We start from the raw sequence: 16,228 nt of genomic DNA, 5'->3' as shown, positions 1-16,228 counted from the left end.
AAAATTATTAATCAAGTTTCATCAGCATGAACATTTTATCACCTGAATTAAGACACGTATTGAAATACAACAAAAGAATGTAGAGACCAAAGGAACCAACTTAAGCATACACATTTCCAATTAGTCCTGTATTATTCCACACTGATGATACACTAATAGTGTACTATGACAACATGCATCAGAACATTTGTTATAGCCAAGCGTATTGTACAAATGTTTTGGCAAGTTGCATTTGACAGATGATATTCAAGAAAGTCTGGACTCATAAATAAAGTAGTATATTTAAAAAGAGATGCTTTATTCAAGCTGCCATGATTTAGAGCATGACTACAGCTTCTTAGAGAAACTGCTTAGATTGTTAAAACAATACTGTTTCTTTTTAAGACTTAAAGGAACAGGAAGAAGCATCACCACAATAATCATCATAATCGCTACTGTACTTTTGTCACTCTCATTAAAAAAGTGCTGAAGGCACCCCTGCATCTATTGTATCTTCTAATACCTAAGCAACTGTAATGAACCTTCAAATTTTACAGGAGAAACAACTACTGTCACCAATTTACACTTTGAAACCAATTACTCTACATAGTAAGTTCTTAACTGATGTTTTAAAACGTAACATTATCCAAAGCCTCTCTTACTGACAGACAGGAAATCTATACATGTCTCTTTATAGATATATCTATAAATCTATATAGAATCATAGAATAGTTAGGGTTGGAAAGGACCTTAAGATCATAAAGTTCCAACACCCCAGCCATGGGCAGGGACACCTCGCTCTAAACCATATTACCCAAGGCCTCGTCCAACCTGGCCTTTTAAAATATTGGCATATAAATATTTTACAAGAATGTTTACTATAAAGCAGAAATTTAAACGCAGTAAGTTATACCTGCCTTCATCAAACCATTTTTGTGCATCACTTTATTTAGGACTGAGAAAGAGAAAAAATATTGTACCAGTTACTTTGAGTTGCCTTAAAAACACAGAATAGTTTGGTTCCAGGAAACTACTTTCAATACGTATGGTTACGTGTATTTTCTACTGTATTATCCATGTGTGTATAGTAATTTTACCGAAAAGACTTCTATGCAAACTAAGAATGCGTATGCTTCTTGCTACATCTTTAAAAGTAATCTTTCAGTATACGACTATCCAAATCAAGCCAAAATCAGGTTTCAACTGATACTTTGAAGAAAATCCTATCAAATGAAAAATGCTCCTTACGCCTGATGGCCAGGGTCCTCTGTATGCATAAACGAGAATAATTTTAAAACCGGATCCAAACAACGAATAGGATGAAACAATTTGGCAGCATGAGTCGTCCAGAGATCACTACACACTTCTGCAAAAGCAAGGCGCGTTCTGCTAGCAGTGACCTAATTACCAGAGTAAAAGCTGCGTATCTGACAAAGGAAGAGAAAGAACCCACTGCTTCATACATAATTTATTAAGATTTCCCACAGCATTCAGGTTAAGTCTCGGACCCCAGCATCTCTTTGTGATGTTAAATAAACATTTAAGAAGTCAGCGGACACCAAGGCGTACCGAGAGCGCAGCGCTCCCGCCCAGACCGCTGCTCCTCAGGACCGCGCACCACCGCCCGGCCTCCCGCGGCCCGCGACTCTCCCGCCCCGGCGAGTAGACGCGCTGCGGCAGCGGCGAAACTGCCGTCCGTCACTAACAAAGCCGGGATGCTGCCACCGCGAGCAGCGCCTCACAGCGCACAGAGGGACACCTCCGCATGCCAGGCAAGTGCTACTCGCCCGTCCACCTTCCCTCCTCACCTTCCTCCTGCTCCTCCCAGCCGTGGAGCTCACGGCCGCCACAGGGCTCCGTGGCCGCTTTGTGTCTCTCGCGGGCCGGGGCACTATCCCCCCCCGCCCCCCGCAGCGGCTTCCCGCCCTGCCCGGCGGCACCCACAGCCCCTTCTTTTTCTTAAGCCCCCAAAGCCGCTTTTTTTCTCCCCTACACGGCAGTACCGCTGCCTTCCTGTCAGAGACACTCCGCACCTCCCGCGCCCTCGCCGCAGCCGCACTCACCCCATGACCGCGGCGCCTCCATCCCGCCGCTCGAGCCCGGCCCCACCCGCGTCCACCGGCTGCGCCAGCGCCGCGGCCAAAGCTGCCCTGATGGTCACGTGAGCCAGCGCGGCGGCGCAACCAATAAGGGGGAACGCCCTGGAGAATGCGCACGCCCCCTTCCTCTCCCCTCCCCCCCCCCTCCCCCCCCCCCCATCCACCACAGTGAACAGCTGCGTCCGCGTCCCCGCCCCGCGCCCCTGAGTATGCCATGCCGGGAGCTGCGGCGGGTCTCGGCACACGAACAGGGTCGCCCTCCGACCGCAGCAACGCTGCAGGCCCAGGCCCTCCGACACCGGCCACTACCGGCTGCACACGTAATGTAACATGCAGCGCAGAGCTGTGTTAATGCGCACGAGTTTATGCGCCGGTCGCTGGGTGAGGTCTGAACCGCCGAGGAGGCAGGCAAGGACTTTGTTCTGGAAGCAGAAACACCCCCAGTGCTGCAGCAGACCTTGCACACGCCGTAAAAACTGTCTCAGGAGCATCTGCAGCAGCTTAGTTGTGATGATCATCCTCCTTTCAATAAAAGGACACAAGGACTACATAACCATCTAGGACCACAATCTTACACATTAATATAAAGGAAAACACTGCTGTTACATAATAATGAAACTAGGTACTGCACTAAAATTGAAGCTAATGCAGTTCATCTAAATGTTAAAGAAATACATGGCGGCACTGCTTACTAAAAAAGGCAAGTGTAAGCATTTCCTTCATGGGCATCTAGGATTAATTTACCATTACGTAAAAATACTGTTTTCATCTGCTTTTCAAGTATAAAGTCACTACTACTTCTTAGTTTAGCTTAAAATGCATACAAATTTCTTCACCAAGAGGGTGATCAGGCATTGGAACAGGCTGCCCAGGGAAGTGGTGGAATCACTGTTCCTGGAAGTGTTAAACTACAGAGGCCCTCAGTGACATGGTTTAGTGGTGGACTTGGCAGTGCTGTGACAACGATTGGCCCTGACGGTCTTAAAGGTCTTTTCCAATAGAGTTAATTCTACAATTTTATATTCGATCTGTTCCTATACCAAATTAAAACTCTTAAGTGCCAGCTTAGTGATGGGTTGAAAAGAAAATCCAAAAGACAGATGAACAAGCAAATCAATTCATAAAACTGTTTTAAAATTGCCTTCCAGAATTAATCTCTCTCCAAGGATAAGGATATGAGAAAGTACGCATGGATATGATTTAAAACCCCATAGAAGCACATTATGACTATGAAGACAGCAGAAATTAAGCCACAGTTCAGCTGTCTGAGTTTGAAGTCTGTATTTTCACTTTTAAAAAATGCTATATAGACAACAGGTACTATGGGGATGTTGCTTAAAAAATCCAGTTCTAGTATGAAAGGCAGCTTGGTAGAAACAGAAAAACAATATTAAGTCATTTTAACCCTCTAGAAGCATTCAATAATAAGTCTGTGGGCACTGTAGTCCATCTAGACAGTGCTTGACAGAAGGCATATGAAGATACACAACAGTTTCTCAGCTAAAGCAAATGAACACCTTTCCATGTGGCACTTCATATAAATTATGGAGTTACATGCTTATACAAGTGAACACATGACTAGATAGCACTTTAAAAACATACATTTTTACATGTCTGTGGAAATTTCATTCTTCCTATCATAGTTTCTTTGATTGGTATGAAACAAGCAGGCTCGTGATACCTTGTGGTTGGGTCCAGACAAAGGCACTACAGGCCTGCGTATGCATGCAATAAATTGCACCACAGATACTTAAAATACTACTACCTTAATGTCAGCTGTTTTCTGGTGGCTCTGTTTTCCATCCACAGAAGTAATACTCCACTCAGAAATAATGCTCTTTATCAGATCACCTTTCATCAAATGTCTTCATGATTAAGGAGATGTGTAACATGTCCTCTGCTACCTTCAGCACAGTATTACACAAAATCCTCTTTGACTTCATCAGCATGACAAACTATAGTGGGTGTATCACTTAATTTTAATTTGAAATGTCTTACTATAACAGCTTAAGTGAGCAAGTATTAAAGGGTGTTTCAGGCTATATGATTTTTTGCTACAAAGCTTCTATTAGTTACAGCAATAGTTGGCATGCCTCTGGTTTGTGATCCACTCCGTTTCAGAGACAGACTTCCCACTCTCAACTGTAACAGATTACCACATTACTGAATTACTGCACAGATTTGAAGATTAGAACCTAAGCAGGATTTAGATCTAAAGCCATCTTACTTTGTAACTTACTGATGTACACCACCATTCCTCCCCTCAGAAAAGCAGATCAAAATGCTTCCAGTTATTAGTGTCCAGCTCTCCATCCTAAAATTATTTACATTAGCATAAGTGTATACTCAAATATTTTCATATGCAAAGACAATACCAGAGAACTGATGCCAAAGAAAATCCCTGAGAAACTGAAATCCTGTATAATTTAAAAGCTAAACTGCATAATGCTAAGTGAAAAACTAAGCTTGAGAAGTGTAGTTAATTTTCTAGAATCCAAAATGGGAATATCAAATATTGATGGCTACACAATGTATTTAATTTGTTTAAGCACATCATACTGCATTTTTTGCAATTCTGAAAAACCAACCATAGTTAGTTCTTATTCAGAGAAGATTCTTGTTAGGACTGGTACAGGTTAGTCCCTTCTTAGCCCGGTAGTCACAAGCTGTGTAAGTCAGTAAATCCAGTGCTGATGAGTGATGTTACTTTCACTGCTCTATGGCCTGAAGTCCAGTATTTACCTGCAGAACAAGCATAGCATAAGCAGCAGCATAGATTCTCTAAGACATTCTGCCAAGATGACAGCTGGGTGGGAGACATAGAGTTTCCTTCCTTGCTCATAGTAACGTCCATTCTATTAAAATTTTCAGAAAAATGGTAGCTTATGTCTTGTGTCTGTGGCACATGCACTTCCCTCGGAAGCAAAATCCAGTATTAAGTGAAATTCAATTTACTATGCAGTGTGTTTTAGTAGTAAGATTATCCTTCTCATACTCTCTATCTTCCAGTGGTGTTAAAACATTCATATGGAGCCAAACAGGTGAATGGCACTGTAACACATACTCTTATTTTCTTTCAAAACTGATTTCTATGTGCAGTACTGGATTCTGGTAAAAGACCTGATACAATTTCAAATAAAGGTAAGGCTTTCCAGAAAAAATAAGATACAGGAAAGAACTTTTCAAAGAAAAGTCTTGTTTAGACTAAGTTTATTTTTGGTTAGTTATTTTCTGCCTGGCAAAAGAAATAAGGTGTCTTTTTCATTATTTGAAAACTATCATTACCAGGACAGAACTAGTAATATCTGCTCCTTATTACACAAAAAACCCTCAACCTTTAAAATCTATTAAAGGAATGAAATCTCTGCATGTTAGCTATCAAATCCCAGGGACACAAAATTTTAGTACTGAAAAAAATAACAGCTCAGCTTCAGTATTCAAGATAGAATTACTTTTACTATTTTGGAGAAGATGCCTGCAGTCTACCCAGCACAACATTCTCCAACAGCCAAATGCGAATTTGGTTCCAGAAAAGGAATCAGCAATCTTTTCATAGTGCATGGATTACATCAAATATTCTAAATACTGCCCAACTTTTACTGCATTTGTAAAGCTGAAGTTTGAGACCAAGTAAAACTGTCATAACCATGTTCCCCACACACAAAGTAGGGCTAAATAGAACCTCTGAGCAGATAAAGATCCACATTTTTAAAAACATAAATTACATTCCCCCAAATATATATCTGCTTCATAAAATCAAGTGTATTACAACTGAAAATGCAAGGTTTTCTGGGTTTAGATATAGATAAACCAGCTCACACATGAGGCAGCTCTCTTTGCTTTCACAACCCTTACCCTCTGCAGTACTACCCTTCTCCCTAGTAGTTTTTCACTATTTAATATATTTAAAGTGATTGATATTTCATTATTAGTGATTGCACATGCACAGTGCTACCTACCTCAAAGACTCTAGGTAGTGAGTGGGTTGAACAAACAGTTGAATTCTCTCTCTTTTGCCAAGCACTATGGTTGGTATTACTCATAAATGTGAAATGTACTGCCAAATTAAGGGATCTTGCCTTCAGAATTTTACTTACTATTACAAGTTTTACACACTGACTTACCTTGTTTAGAAAGGTGGTGTAAACAGATTTGATTAACAAAATAAACCGAAAAAAAACCAAAAATTAAAAAAAATCCTGGTTTACATAGATGCAAGTTTCATACTACCAAAGGATCTGATATTTTAGCGGCTGCTATAACTAAAGATTGTCTCTTGCCTTTCACATTAATTTAAAAATCAGTGAAACTGGACATGGTCTCTGCTTCTCATTTCTTTGGAAATCATGAAATTGATTTCACTTCTCTCAGTATTACAGCAGTGTTTTGTTCCCTCTCGAGCCTTGTCCTAGCCATGCAACCAGGATCAGCAATAGTTTGTATATACACACATTGGGAATACTCATAACTTGCTCCCATCAGCACTAATATCAGTATTTTGACCATGAAAAGCTGCATTCCTACGTTATCTATCGGGATTCTTTTATAAATGTTGATATTATTTCCCCATACAGATGACCTTGAACTCTGAGCATTAGAAAGAACATCACAAAGAAGGTTCCCGCAGATAAAGAAACTAAAAGACCATGTTTTCTCATGCAAATACACAAAGAATGGAGGAAAGAACTGTGTCACTCTTCCTAATGCATCATCCAGAACACAAGCACACAAGTCCTCTGACAGTAATTGTACAAAAATAAGTAGGGAATTTCTGTATGGAGAATACAGAATCAAAAATAAAGTTGTTCTTTTAAGATTATACTTGTGTACTAAAATTCTATTTACTTTTTCTTCTCTTTTATTCCCGATTCACCTCCTAGCCAAGGCTATGCTACAAGTTCCTGAACTTGAAAAGGTTTTTCCACACACAATGAAAAGACCTGTCTTTTGCAAGGGTCAATTAACTACTGGAAAGTCATGTAAAATACGCTAAATGAGAAAAGCAGAGAAATACATGCTATTTAATTATTTCACAGATAATAGAGAGATGTACAGAAAAGCTATCGACTGCTTGTTAAATCCCTTACTATTATAATCATATACTATAATCCTTGACTGTATCTTCTATATAGAAGCCTTGTCTAGCATACCTGAGGGATTCTCGGGGAATTATTTTTCAGAGGAAAAGCATTTCCTATAGGACTTTGTTGATTTATACGTATTTCTCCTATTTTCCCCATCTTGGCCATAGAGTAGATAAATATTCAATATTTAGAGAAAGATCAAGAATTTGATGTTTTTCAGGGTGCCTTGGAGAGAGCCAGGCTCTGGATTTGCCTGCTCTCCACTAGAGCTATCTCTGGTAATCAAAGCACTTTGCTTTAGAATACTTTGTCATTAGCTGTCACACAGCTCTCAGCTCTGATGTACCTTTCTACCCAGGGATGCACATCTATCAGCTGCTTACAGACTGATCAAGGGTCAGACCCAGTAGAAGAAACTTGAGTGCATACCTGAAACATGTACAGTGGCCTGAATTACAAGAGAAAGCATTATTTTCCTTCTTAATATTTAGCATGAGCCCTAAGAAGCTGCAGTATTCACATCTGTACATGATAAATGGACGATCAGATTCAGTTTATTGTTACACTGTGGTTGACAGAGGTCACTGCTAAAAAAATGCATGCTACATGGTTATAAGCACTTTATAGCTAAGACAGGAGCATCCCAGAATTCCACGCCACCCTGATAAACAGAAGCTCTGTCACTTCAGTGAAATACATTCACCTTTTTCTTCACAATCTTCTTTGTAGTCTTCCATTTTGTTTGGTTTGAACCAGCTGTTCTTAATCCAAGAACTCATTTCTTGTAAGCATTCTTACACTTCAGTAATAAATCAGTGCAAAACAAAAAAAAAATCTATATAGCTAGAGATCATCAAGTTTTTTGCTCAAGATACCGAAAAGGAGGGAAGATCCATTTTTGTGGAATCATGTAAGCGAAGACCTTTTACAAAACAGTATGTTAACCACCACTATTCTCCAAGTCTAAGGAGAAAAAAAAAGACTTCCAGCTACAGGCAAGTTTCTTAAAGCTTACTGCATCAAGAAGAGCTGTGACAAGGTCTAGAAACACAAAGACCTTGCTAAGTTGTGGCTGTGAGTTCGCTCGCCATAATTCTAATCTTTTAAGCACTTAAATGAAGGCCTGGGCCTCAGACGCTCTTAGGTAGAGCATGACAACTGTATCAAATCGATCAAAAACCCTGTCCTTTACACGAAAAAGTGTTGACAAGGAATCTAAGGATGCACACATCTTCCTTAAAAATATAAAAAAAATCCTCATTTCAGTATATCACAGTAATTACTATGGAGTTCTGAGAAGGGCCACAACAAGCATCTCAATTTGTTAAGGAAGATTTATGCTGTATGGTTTAAGCAGTACAACTTAGATGTTTTAGCAAAAACTAGGCTGTTTTTTATGACTGTATATTGAAAAAATTTCCAAGTGTCCTAAGTTTAAAGAAAGCCATCACCTGGAACTCACACAAACTGTAACTGAATTTCCTGGAGTGGTTAATCAAATCAAAAAAGTTTAATAGAAACTGAGCCCACCTGGTGAGACAAGATATTTCTTTAATAAATCCTTAGTTTTAGTGTTCCGTAGCTTCTTATGTAACAGTCATACTGAATAATGCTGGGGTCTATTCCAGGCATTAAATGCATGAAAGTTCACAATTAATTTACTCCTGAAATATTTTAATTCCTCACAATGTGCATATGCTCATAATGTGGTGTAACAATTTTAATCAAGCTTCACTCACACTACTGAGATTTAGCTGATTTCCTGTTAAGGTTAGGGAAGAAACTCCTCCAGCTCTTTCCTAAGGACCAGTGCAGAACTTCCCTGTGTATGCAGAGGTAAGCTGCTGTGGGAAGCACCAATCCTGCAGAATGGACTGTAATCCCAGGTAGTGCACACCCCCAGACATTTTACCAGCAAGCAGTTTTCCTTCTCACAGCCATATTCATCATCAAGAATAATGATTCATGTCACATTTTTTGAGTTAGCTCTTGTTCTGGAAAGATTCTTGCTCTCTTCAGCTTATTTATTCACAATAAAAATGCTTCCTTGAATGACCTGGGTCTCAGTCCTTAAGGGAATTTGCTTTTACACAAGCCTCTAGGCACTGGTGGCATACTAAAATTTTCTCCACCACTGCCACACACAACCCCCTACCCCAGCACACAATTTAATGGATTTACGTAAAGTTAAAAAATCCACAGCTTCAAAGTACAGGGCTTCATGATGGTGGTGGTATGGGTGCTAGGAGTTACGTTTTTCTTTTTGGTTTTTGAATGAACGGCATCTTCAACCTTTCCGTAGCACCAGTGAGGTTGAAAAAACTTTTTGCTTCCATTGGTGTGGAGATTGTTTTTAGAAAAAACTGTGAAGTCTATAAGCTCTTAGGATATTTTCTCCTAACAATAAAGGTTCAGCTTGCTGAATAATCAGTAAGGAACAAAATTTCAAGTACGAGCTGCCCTGTTTAGTATTCATGCAGCATGAATACTTTCTGAAAATGACCTACCAATTCAGTAGAAAAGGAATGCAAAATTGAAGTATCTGTTGCATCTCTAGGCAAGCTGCTTCCAGTACCAAGCTCTACAGCTGTAGCATCAGTGCTCTATGACACATACTTCCTCTGTAGTGTGGAAGGAAATTATCAATGCATACCAGGAACCTCCTGGATTGCTTATGCCCTGCTGCATTGTTCCTCCAACAGACACTGGGGTGGTTGAAGTCCCCCATAAGGACCAACGCTTGTGAACACAAGGCCACACCTATCTGTCTATAAAGGTGCTCCTGGTTGGGTGGCCTGTAGCAGAACCACACTGTAATGTCCCTTGTCTCTATCCTCACTTTAATCCTGACCTCCAGGCTCTCAGTCTGCTTCTCATCCATCCCCAGGCAGAGCTCTGGGCACTCCAGGTGCTCACTGACATAGAGAGTCAAATACCAGCCTGTCTTTCCTAAAGGGCAAGTGTCCTTCCATTCCAACACTCCAGTCCCATGCCACGAATAAAGCATCAGTGGAGTAACAGAACAGATAAAAGCCCTTAAGTGTGTCAAAAACATAGAAGCCAGGAGTGTTTTTAAATTCCTCAATCTAAATACGAGTGCATAGTTTGAGTGCCAGCTTCCCTTCCCAACTTGGATCCAGAGCCACCAGCTACTTAGGCAATTAGAATACTTACGTCGCACTCATTATATCTTAGAACAATACGATACAATTGCATGATTGAAGTGTATACCATTTTAACTCTCTTGCAATACTCAGGCTAGAGGTACAATTCAAAATTTTAAATAATCACACCCATATTTAGAAAAACTGCCCATTGCTAAGTGTTTTAGAGAACACTTTTCTCCTTTTCCTCCTAATGCATAACCCCAATACTTCAGTTTTAAAAAATGTGTTTTCAAAGATCCCCAGAGCAAGGCAACTAAACCACCAGCCCTAACTATCTGAGATTTAGAGAAAACCGTATTTGACCAGATCTTCCTTCTCTGCATGGATATTTGCATTTTATTGATGCATTACCCATTTATAACTGTTTATATTTTTAATCCAGTACTGAATCCCTTTCTAGGATTTCTAAGGTTGCCTGGCACTGAGTGATCCCAAGTGGACTCTGGCAAACGCAAGACATTATTTCTACACAAACAAGAATTCCAAATAAAGTAGTCTTGCAGGCAAATTTAGTGCCTGCAAATCAAGGTATGCTGAGATTCGAAGAATCTTAAGCATTTCTTACAACATCGAAGGGGTTATTTTTGCAAGCTGATTATCCCAGGTGACAAGAGAAAGACAAGGAATCTTCACATTAGGCATTACTTCTTCTGACAAGGAAGAAATAATAGATCACGTCATTGTGACATGAACAGAAAACCAGAGTCCTTCTCCAGAAATACAACTGTTAGTAACAGAAATTTTCTTACTTAAGATGAATGAATTGTTCACCAGCCTCACTTTTTACTTCTTCTGCTTTCCCTTTTTCCCTCCATCTTGTTACTAGGTATATCTTACCACTTGGAAACTTCATGTGACATTCACATCATGGCACTCACTCATCATGTGATCAAACATGCATGTGACCACAGTCATCTGGATGAGCAACTTGACTGGAAGTCAAGTGCACCCATCACATGGAGGGGTACACCTATACTTCAGTGATGTGATGGAGCACAGCCACTCCACCAAGTCCAAGCACTCACATGAAAGGCTGCATAGCATGGTTTCACTGAAAACAAGTGAGCTACAAGAGCAGGGGCTTTCTAGTTTACACCTAGCTGATACTTTCCTGATGTTTATTTACTGTTCTTTACCTTCCCTTTTCCAAAGAGTAAAATGCTTGCAAGTGCTAATAGTGGGCCTCATGAAAACCTTATTTCCCAGTTCAAATGCCTGGTACATTCTACACTGCAGGCTATGAGCAGTGTAATTTTACGGATTTGAGGTTTGCCCAACACAAAGCAATTCTGATGCTCACCAGGCTCCTACAGACTCCTGTAATGTAACTGCGTAACAACCTGGGAAGTGCAGGACAGACGCAAGAATTATGAAAAGCACTATCCATCCACAGTTAGAACTGCTGGTGCAATGCACTTCAAAGAACACGAATTGATAAAAATAAACAATTCTCCTTCAAACAGCAAACTAGGTAGCAAACTGCCCATAGGAACAATTACTTGGCTTTGTAGTGAGCATCATTGCTTACAAGTCACAAGTCAGAAAATTCTGAATCAATAAACTCTAAGTAACAAATTCATACATTCCTGTGCTTCCCATATTCAAAGCAGTTGACTTTAAAGTCAAGAATTAATATATTTGCAGAGCAAATGTAAAACTTAGCTATGTAACCCTGGTATGTCAAAGGTAGCTGTTTTCCCATTATTTTCTGTACAAGTTAGAACATTCAAACCACTTTAGATTTCTAAAACATAAAACAGTGAATTACAACCCTACTTTGTCATTACAACTCATTTCATGCATACCAGACTGTCAAATGGACTCTTCAGACCTTCACAGCATTCAAGATGCCATTTCACTTGCAGAAAAAGTCCTGGACATCTTGCTCACAAGTAAAATCAAGAGAGAGATTGGAACAGTATACAGACAGTCACATACTGACAACCACTTTTTCATGCAAATAAAGCAATACACAAACCCACTGGTTTTAGAGGAAGACAAGCTCTCTTTCTCCATTCAATTCATTCTTTTCAACTTCTAGCACTGGAAACATTTTTTGGAAAAAGGTTTATGAATCAAGTCTAGTTCTCAAGGTCTTAACAATGACATTTAGACATTTAATTAGCAAGCAGTCACATGAACTAGCATCTAAACCTTTTGTCAGAGAACTAATTCCATGCCAATTCAAATATCCCATTAGTCTTATACTGACTAACAAGAATTCTGCTAATATCCTGGATCCTTGATTGCACTGGCATGCCTTAACACAATAGTGATTGAGTCTAACTTCTGAATGCAAGGACACAGATTTACAGTGTACAAATGATGAACTAGCAAGGATATTCCAAGACAAAAATAAAATAACCACATTCATGTATGAACTGCTACGTAGGCATACTCCACACATTCTGGCAGACTTAATACAACTAAAAAAAATCTGATTTATAAATTAAAACTATTTCATTGATTCCAAGCTGTGTCCTGATCTTAAAACACTCTGGAGCTAGTTCTGAAACATATTTGGAGACTTTTAGATGTGAACTAAGTACTATTATTCTACGTTGGCATTTTTACCCTAGGCCATATTCAGTATATAGAATTTTTAAGAGTCACAAACATATATAACAACACATATAAACGAACAAGCTATATTTTGAACCAAAGCAGAAAAACCACATTAGCTAATGCCCTTGAGCTTGTATTTCTTATTTAGATCTGTAGTTTTCACTGAAGTAACAACAAAATAGAAAAGAGAGAAAAATGCTAGAGCAAATGTCAGGAACTCTGTGGGGTTTTTTTAGTTCCTGCTGTTGTGGAAATAAGAATTTTACAGAAGTTTCTGTCACCACTCCATTAGACTGGGCTAAAGTTACAGTCACATACAATGAAAATCTTGTAGCTAAAAATTTTGAATACCACAGAACAAAATCCCAATACACTCATTCTGCTGAAATAGAAAGGAGGAGGAAGACTGGTACCAAGAAGTGTCAAAGAAATACATATAAGAATTGGTAAGTATTCAGAGTTGTGATTAATCCTGGTATGGATAATGCCTATAAACAAATTTTTTGTTGTGTTATTAAAAAAAAAGTATCAATTCAGGTTTGTGTTATAAAGTGACAATGTGGAAGGAATATGGTCATACATTAGATTCTGCTAACCTCAAATTCTCACATATCTTAGTATTGCCTATTGACACCATCTTCCCAGCAGCAGCAGGTGCCAATCATGGTGTCAAGGTTACTGGCACCAAAGCTTTTACTCCAAACTGCTGACAAGTTTTGACGTCAAAAGTAAGTAAGTTCCAACATAATCAGTTTGTTTATTTGTTGGTCTAAATCCTGGTGTACTGCAGCTAACAGCTTTATTCAAACTTCATTCCACACCCATGCCTTTAATGTCTAATGAAGAGTAATCAAGGAAACTTTACATGAGCCCTTGGATCGCAATTTCTGTGGGGAAAAGCTCAGGAAGAGCAGAAATCCCGAATGTAGATCTTTCTGAGCAGGAAATACAGAAGCTGAAAACAGTAAGACAAGGCAGTCATTTATCTCCAGAAATCCCACTATTCAACACATGTACAGTGTTTCCTTTGTGGATTGTCTAATTCAAAATACCTAAATCTCCCCCTTCCTCACCTCAAACAACTGAATCATAAAAAACAGCTAAACAAAACAAGGGGGGGGGGGGGTAAACCCAAACAGCAGCAACAACAAAAAAGAAGTTTTGGGCTCAGAAGAACTTGGGCTTGCATCCCTTTTACCACAGTAAAAGAGCCACAGCTACTTACTTACCCTTTCTGACTTATGCTTTGCACAACATAAATAGGAATGTTCTACTCTAAGAACCGCCAAACTTGAGGAGGAGACACTCCTTCCTTCAGGCAAGCATTAAGGGCACTGGAAAGGCACAAAACCGGGACTGAAAATACAGATTTCACTTTCAGAATGGAAGCTCTCTTTTCTCATGAAAATAAGTGCCTATGTATCTATTTGAAGCTTTTACTGAATATCAAACTAATAAGATAGCCAGCATTTTCACTGAAATAAGCAGCTTGCAACACAATACTGAAAGTTCAAACCAGGCAGTAGATCAGCTACAGAAAAGGTAGTTTTTACTATACAGGTAAGAGTAGTGCAAAAGGCACCCACCTCCTTAGGCCCTTAACAAGGCATTAAACAGGCTTCTGACAGTGTTTCAAAGCTTTGAGAACCACGTCAGGATTTAATTGTACAAAAAAAGTTCACAAACGCAGATATGCTAAATTGCTGGTCTTAAGCTTCTGAAATTCGAGAATTTAACTAAAATTGCATTAATTTTTATGAAGTAGTAGAGATCAATGTGACCAACAATCAAGACCAACATGAGTACCAAGACTTTGAAACAAGAAAAAATTCTTTAAATTGTATTTTCAAAACACATCTGATATTAGGACAGTGTTCTGAGAAAAAGTAACCACAGAAAAAAAGATACTTAATCTGAGTAGCACAAATCAAAACTAGTAAGACAGCAGCAGTATTGAACTTGAGGCAAAGTAGAAGTACTTTGGAAGAGTGGTATCTGAATTTAGATCAATAAAGACAGCACTACCATAACCTGTGTCCAAGAAGATCAGCTGAGGAACCCAGTATTTTTATTTAGATACTGTAAGCACAAAATACAATGTAGTAAGGTTATAAGCTTGTTTGATGCAATTATTCTCCTCCATTTTCAAAAGGAACGTCCTTTTACAGTTTAGCCTATGCCAAAGTATGTTACACATACACAAAGCAACTGCTGTGACGCAAGTGACGATTAACACTGCTGCCGTTAAAAATAAGAGTTGCACTTTCCAACATCCTCTTTTCGAGATTGTTCAAGCCTGCAAGGAATTAACTGCATTATTAAAATAAAGCAAAGATAAATTAGGCATTTTTACACCAGAAATTTGTTTAAAATATAGAAACATATAATCATGACAATTTAATGTTTCAGTGTTTCCATCGTCATTCAAATATTAAGCCGTTGTTATATCACATTGTTAGAAGAAGCCTTGACCATTACAGCACCTATTGGGATTACAAGTAGCATGACTACTTCTTGTATAATGTGAACAGATCTGTCCAAATTCTTACACCATAGCCTCATGAAACCTTAACTCCAAGAGTTACTACCTTCTGGAACACTACTGTTACCATGTCTGAAATAACATTTCTAAAAAGAATTAGGAGCTAGAAGAGTCTAATCTCCAAACAACTAAATTCTAACGTCATTAAACAGGTATAAACACGGTAAATTTATTTCCCTCAACATTCTTCATATGCCTTAAACATACCCAAACATACATTAATGTTAACCACACAGCAGGACTTCCTAGAATGTATATTTAGCGTATTAAGTGGTTTGTACATAAAAATTAGTATACACAATCTATGAAAAAAAGATTATCCTATTCCTAACAAAGAACCCATGTACACGTGGAAAAGAGACATTTCAGTATGTACCCCCCTTATTTCAGCATATACTACTGCTTCGTGACAGACTGTGAAAATCCGATCTTCAGGTCTTCAAGGAGTAACAAAACCTTCCCCTGCTCTTTCCCCCAAAACTAGGTACAGCTATACATACCTCAATTTTAAGTTGCTCTGCAGCATGCTCCTTTATCTTCATTACAACACAAATACTCTTCTACCGTCAATATCTTTTCTTATATTCTACTCCAAACTCAATCACAACTGCCATGAAAAGCAACTTCACTCACATCAAACTCCACAAGCTTGGCAAATCAGTAATTTCTGAGAACAGTCATCAGCTGCAAGGCAAGACATTGTGAGCAAGAACTTCATACCCCCAGTACAGTAACAGTTACCTATAATAAACAGGAGAACCATCATTATAATGGCTGAATTATAGAGAAGAA

At 39.0% G+C, this 16,228-nt stretch overlaps 1 protein-coding gene across 6 annotated transcripts in view; it reads right to left on the bottom strand.

Annotated features, from left to right (window-relative positions):
* Nucleotides 1-16,228, bottom strand: part of APC (APC regulator of WNT signaling pathway) — a 100,802-nt gene that overhangs the window by 74,652 nt on the left and 9,922 nt on the right. The window contains exons 1-2 of one of the 6 annotated variants that reach the window (XM_061344488.1): nt 2,043-2,111; nt 859-1,379 (exon numbers count right to left, since the gene is read on the bottom strand). The exons of 1 other annotated variant lie outside the window; for it this stretch is intronic. The gene's annotated coding sequence lies outside the window, so the exon portion shown is untranslated. Of the gene's footprint in view, nt 1-858; nt 1,786-2,042; nt 2,172-16,228 lie in introns of those variants that run through there. 4 more of the 6 variants (XM_061344486.1, XM_061344490.1, XM_061344483.1 and 1 more) reach the window with 4 other exon arrangements.

This window comes from Neopsephotus bourkii, unplaced genomic scaffold (genome assembly GCF_033783945.1).
Source record: "Neopsephotus bourkii isolate Nb327-2 ecotype Australia unplaced genomic scaffold, CSIRO-AGI_Nbou_v1 NB_228, whole genome shotgun sequence".
NCBI lineage: Eukaryota > Metazoa > Chordata > Aves > Psittaciformes > Psittacidae > Neopsephotus > Neopsephotus bourkii.
This window is presented reverse-complemented; position numbering and strand designations above follow the sequence as displayed.